The sequence below is a fragment of the Bemisia tabaci genome, chromosome 1 (assembly GCF_918797505.1).
Source record: "Bemisia tabaci chromosome 1, PGI_BMITA_v3".
Taxonomy (NCBI): Eukaryota; Metazoa; Arthropoda; class Insecta; order Hemiptera; family Aleyrodidae; genus Bemisia; species Bemisia tabaci.
The window spans coordinates 68531411-68538024 of NC_092793.1; positions in this window are offsets into that span (position 1 = coordinate 68531411).

Consider the following 6614-nt stretch of genomic DNA (forward strand, 5'->3'; position numbering starts at 1 on the left):
CAGATAGTTCCAATTTCCATTAATTTGGTATGGCTCATCGACTGAGACACAAGCTTCACATAAATAAAAATCGCTCTACAACACATTTTTGGGCATTTTGCAGCCCCGTTGCATGAAAAATTCTGGTTCCACCACTGCCCTCTGTTTCTTTGAATTGATGATATCGACAGAGTGTATTTTCTCATTGCTCAAAGCGTATAACTCCAATTCGGAACAAATATGATCTATGGATTTTTCCCCTGTCCGATGTTTCTTTTAATATTTGTCCTTCTAAAAAAACTCAGCCTCAACATTGTGATTATTTTGTAACAGCAACGCTTATCAGAAATCCGGATGTCCTATCCTTATCTGTGCGGTCGCGCTCAGTAAAACCACTATTTTCACACCCACGTGTTGTGAAAGATTGTGCAAAAAAATTGTTTTTACTATACTGCTTTCAAAGTAATCCCCTAACATTCCATATTCCCATTTGGCCCAAATTTGTATTTTAAGTCTTGAGATACGATATAATTTATTTTGTTACAAATCAAACAGTTACGTTGAGAACTTGGTACTGTTTTCCCTCTGATTAGCATTAAAATCGTTCCCACGAATTCTTTGAACAGTCACGATGAACTGCTATAGCGCCTTCAAATATCACTTGCATTCTGAACGATAACTATTCGAGCAGGAACGTTATGGGGTTGCATATTCGTCTCTCTTAAGGCGATTTTTCCGTGTGCCATAGAAACAAGCCGTGTATGAACGGCTGTGATAGCAGCTCCAAAATATTTCCCTTTTTGATTTGATATCCCGAAGTGGAGAGGTACGGACTGCTATCAATTAGAAATCTGGATAAAAAATTGAAGACTCAAATATTTGTTCCGGAGAATGATTTTTGTCGTCGTCTTTTAATTGGACTCAAGTAACACTTAAACTACTATTTCAAGCCATTCTGACGTTGGGATAGTTTCAGATTGGTCAACCCTCTAAAGGGACACGTCATGAAGAGAGCTTATTGTACCGGCAACTCTATCATATCGCTAGTTAGTGATCAAAATCTTATAGGGCAGCTTGTCCTGTCCAGTGGTCTCAGCATGAAGTGAAGCTCTCATGCTGATCGAAATGACTCCGTGGAATCTTTTGCGACCTTTGATCATTTCGGTAACGCTATCTAAACTTGCCCTGTTGTTTCTAAAGGGAGCCAGGGCTTTAAGACTGAAAAATTGAGGGTCCTTCGGCTCAAAAAATCAACACGCAAATTCTTAATTAGTCCTCAATTTCTTTATTGTCCATGTTGCTTGATTTGCTTATTTTGTAACAATGAATACATATGTGTACCAATTATTGAGAACAAAGACAAAGGTACACAGGCAGCCCAAAACGGCCCAAACAATTATTAAGTTTTGATTATACCATTCCTCTTAGTAATTTCAAAAATGAAACACACCACCCCAAAACTGCCTTGTCAAAAGTGAGAGGTGAAAGTGCTTCGTATACTTTTTTGAATTGGCTCGTCACACATGAAGCAGCTACGTCTTATGCAAATGTTGTTTGTACGATTAGTCCAGAAATGTACACATTTTTTTCTGCTGTCGGCGGATGTCTTCTCCTGTTTTTATTTTGTCGTGGCATATGGATCACACTCAAACAGAATAATTGATGGGTACGTATAATATTCTCAAACTCTTTCATGGATCGTTATCCGAGTTCGCATCTTAAGAAATAGGCATTTATAGGGAGGACTGTTAAAAATTTAGGCAATCACTCAAAAAGTAACACATCGTTTTTAAACGTTTTCTTTTTTTGAGTGTGTCAATGTACCCATCCTCACCTAACGTTACAAATTCGCCATCTTTATTTTTCCTGCCACCCTTGCTTTGAACGAAACAAAAAATAAACAATTACAAATAGATTGTGGTTTGTGAACTCTGCCTAAAAAATAAAAAAAATAAAGCAAATAAATAAAGATAATTTCAATTTCCCCTCCATCTAATCCAATAAGGGAGCATCTCTGACTTCAAATAGAGATATTTAAACATGTTGGTAGCGGTATTTAAAATGTCTATAAAATAAGAGTCACATTTATACCGTGCATTATATGCGCGGTTAAAAGATGACCCTTATGTTATAAAACAGAGATCGTCAGCTAATACAAAATGGTCATAAATATGAATTATCGAGAGTTTAAAGTTTTAGCACTTTTAGTCACACCTTTACTCCCAATGGAGATGTTTTCTGCTGTGAGACTCGTTTTCTCTGAAATCAACTCCCAAACTCAAAAAAAGCTTCAAGTTGAGGCCAAAATGGAGGGGATATCCCACGCTATCCTGAAAGTCCACCTCTACATCAAGACGAACTCTCCATGCTAAGATAGAGAGCAAATACATTAGCAGTTGGTTGCCGTGTTTTCAGTTTTAGAGTCCCCAAATAAAGTGGCAGCCCTGTCGATGTATTTGCTCCCTATCTTTGCATGGAGAGTTTGTCTTGATGTAGAAGTAGACTCTCAGGATAGCGTGGGATATCCCTCCATTTTGACCTCAACTTGAGAGCTTTTTTTGAGCTTGGGAGTTGATTTCAGAGAAAATCAGTGGCTTCATCGTGTTTCTCGCGAACTTTTACGTAAGAATCAATAGTCAAATCGCAAATTCCCCACACATGCAACATCTCCATTCTTTTCTCTGTTTTTACGTGCACCATATGATCCATTTGATGACCACTTATCACTTAAGCTTAAATTGGTTCATAATCCTCCAATCTACTAACCATTCATCTCTGTAACTAGGAAATTGCCAATGTCGATCCGTCCAAAGTGTGTAATGGTACGATCAAATGTATAAAGACTGGTTTTTAAGTCTGATCATCTTTATTGTATTAAATTGTTGTATTGTATAATACCTAATAATAAAAAAAGGTATGAAGCGAGTAGTCTCTTTTAAGGAGAAACAAATTCAACCTTATTCTTAGATTCGATTTAAGTAGTGCTTTTTTATGTGCTTTTAGATTTTCTAGTAAGCCGACCAATTCAACAGAGAGGATTACGAATCGCACAGATGTGGTAAGCAACTCATAATTACCTACCTTTTGAGCTTTTTAAGAGCTCATAATGAATACTTAGAACTTCACTTACCAATCGAGGAATATGTGTACCCCACACAATTCCCCACACATGCAACATCTCCATTCTTTTCTCTGTTTTTACGTGCACCATATGATCCATTTGATGACCACTTATCACTTAAGCTTAAATTGGTTCATAATCCTCCAATCTACTAACCATTCATCTCTGTAACTAGGAAATTTCCAATGTCGATCCGTCCAAAGTGTGTAATGGTACGATCAAATGTATAAAGACTGGTTTTTAAGTCTGATCATCTTTATTGTATTAAATTGTTGTATTGTATAATACCTAATAATAAAAAAAGGTATGAAGCGAGTAGTCTCTTTTAAGGAGAAACAAATTCAACCTTATTCTTAGATTCGATTTAAGTAGTGCTTTTTTATGTGCTTTTAGATTTTCTAGTAAGCCGACCAATTCAACAGAGAGGATTACGAATCGCACAGATGTGGTAAGCAACTCATAATTACCTTTTGAGATTTATAAGAGCTCATATTGAATACTTAGAACTTCACTTGCCAATCGAAGAATATGTGTACCTAATTGTTATTGACGCTCGATGGACGGGGTGAGGAAGGAGAGTGAGACGGTCGATGGGCTGGAGTATTTCGCGCATCCTTAGCGCAAATAACGTGTTAAAATGGTTTAAAAATGGAAAAGATTCCAGGGAGGAAAAGAAAAGTCTTTTGACGAGTCACCAAAGTGATCCAGGGTTCCAAGTTCCAAGAATCGTAAGTCCCGAGTCCAGAAAAAAGTCCAAGTCCGAAAGCAAGAGAGAGAGTTGTGGTCGCAGGGCCCAAGCCAGAAATGAGAGTGAGTTCTAACCGAGCCGAGGCTCTCGGCTAGAATACCAGATCAATCGCCGATAAAAAGGATCGTTCGAGTTTTTTGAAGTTTTATCAAAAGTCGTAATGAAGGTAATTAAGATAAAGAGTTAAACTCTTATCTCGATATCTCAGTATACTCACAATCAGTTTTGGGGCTGCCGTTGGTTATTTAATACTAACCTCTTTTTTCTATTGCAACCACCCGCTCCCACATCGGATCGTTCCACTTTCTCATTGTCACATTCGTCTATTAATTGCTTTATCAATCAATCCCAATAATCTGGCTGGGCTGAACTGAAAAAAACCCTCCTCATGCGAATGAGAAGATCAGTTGAGTAGAGACCATGTAACTACCAGGTTCATCAGGCTCCTGAAAAAGAGGAGGGAAGGAAGGGGCAAAAGTTCCCCCAAACAGTTCCAACTTTTTGCAATTAAGTTCCATTATGCTCCAAATTTTCTGTCTGGAAGTACCAACTTGTTGAAACTTTTTTGATCAATGTATTCACTATGTTGTTTGGAAGTTGCAACTTGTTGCAACTAGGTGGCAAGAAAGTTGAAACTAAGTTTCAACAAAGTTTCAAGTTTGTTGCAACATTTTGATCGGAAATGGCTACTTGGGTGTGATGAACAAACACGCTGACAGCATCTCTGCACTTCCAACTCAAGCTCCTAATCACGGTGAAAAGGCAATCTAACCATAAATTAGGCTCAGAAAATATATTTGTACTGAGTTTGACAGAGAGTAGCCAAGTCATGTTTTTTTATTTTTAACAATTTATTTTTTATTTATTTATTATTGAGTTAAATGTGTGCTTTTGGACACGAGTTGTGATCCCCACCAAAAAAACAAAACCAACGAAATATCTCTAGTAAAAATGAATCAGTCAGACTGATGTCAGACTGATGTCAGACTGAATCAGTCAGACTCAGGGTAGTTTATGAAACATACATAGCCTGATGTCAGGCTGACTCACTTTTACCAGGGATTAGAATCTTCATCGAGGACTTTGATTTCATTTTTTGCCCTGGGTCTTAGAGGCAAGAAATAATTTTTAACCCTTTCTCTCGATGTTTGAACCTCAAGTTAATTTATTCCTATCTCCTTGACCAACAATGAGTGTCCATAAAGTCCATTTTGACGACTAGATTACTCAAAATCCGTGCTATAGTTCTGAACTAAAAGGGAAAAAATTCAATTTAACAAGAAAAAGTTAGTAGTAAATCTGCTGTCTTTTGGTATTTATAATGGGAATTTTAAATCAACGTAAAATTTTAGAAGGGTTCAAAACTTGCAATATCTGTCCATATAATATCATACATTTGTAAATCAATGCGATAAATTAAAACAAAAAATCACTCAACACATGCTACACGATGGTGAATGTGCAAAAATACGTATCTTGTTGACGGTGTTTTAAAATATCCACTCCCAATTCATTTTATCAGAGAACATCGAACCAACACTGTTGCTAGAATTTTCACTGAAAATTCTTCACACAGAGAAAAATGAACACAGTAAAATTTTCAAAAAATGACGTTGAGTATTTTTCCACGTGATAAATTACTTATGTCAAAAAGTATGCAGCGTTGCAGATCAGGATACGTATTTTTTAATAGTTTCACCATTGAACATTTCTTCCAGCTTCTCGTGACACGATCTGCAACGCTGCAGACTTTTTGACACAAGTAATTTTTTATGTGGAACTCAACGTCATTCCCTGAAAATTTTACCCGTTTTAGGAATTCTTAGCTGTGAAAAAAAAATATCTATTTTTAATCTTGGCATGGTATAGCCAACTTCGACTTTCTGAGGTTTTTCTTGTTGCATTGCTTAATGCACACATACCTATATTTTCTTGTATTAATTCATGATTTCACTTTTCCCCTTTTTTTTGTGTTTTCTATTGGCTTTTTGTCTCAGTCTCTAAATTATTTGTTTTTTGATTCATTAATGTTGGATACAACTTAAAATATGTATGGCATTTGAAATAAACAGTCAAGTGTCATTTGTTCTTATCATTTACAGTTACTTTACTATTTTAATACAAGCTCGGAGTGTTTTGTTCTGTCAACCTGTGTTCTGTTCTTATGATCAAACTTTTGCTCTCATGACAGAAACACTCTGCCAAAGATGGAGGAGATGTATTCGGGCCTCAATTTTTCACTGTTCTCCCGAATGTGAACGACTTCTCACTGAAAGAATGGAGCTGGAGCTGACCACAGCAAGTTAACGCCTCGCGCCCGCGCGCCTTCAATTCTGCAGATGCAACGAGCACATCCATCAAGGACGAATAGTTGTATCCCTGCGCCGTCATCAACGCGCATCCTTTCCCTTGCTCTCAAGCGGGCCATGCATATGGCGCGCTTTATTGCGATTGCCGAGAGACCAGCTCTGCCGTGGTAGCGAAGAGAGCCGTAAGTTCAAAAATGAAGTTTTGAGAAAATGGCCTCCGTATAGCTTCGGAGCGGATAATTTTATTTTAGGAAGCCTCCGTTCTTTTTCAAATTGCCACCAATCATTTAAAGACTCTTTGAAATCGTTTAGATGATTATAAATCGACCTAATTTATTTCAATTATATAAAAAGAATATTAGTGATTTTCATCTCAGGCCAGCAAGAGAGCCGTAAGTGCAGTCCTCAGCATGCATTCGTGGTTGCGCTTTGGACACACAACAAACACATTTTTAGG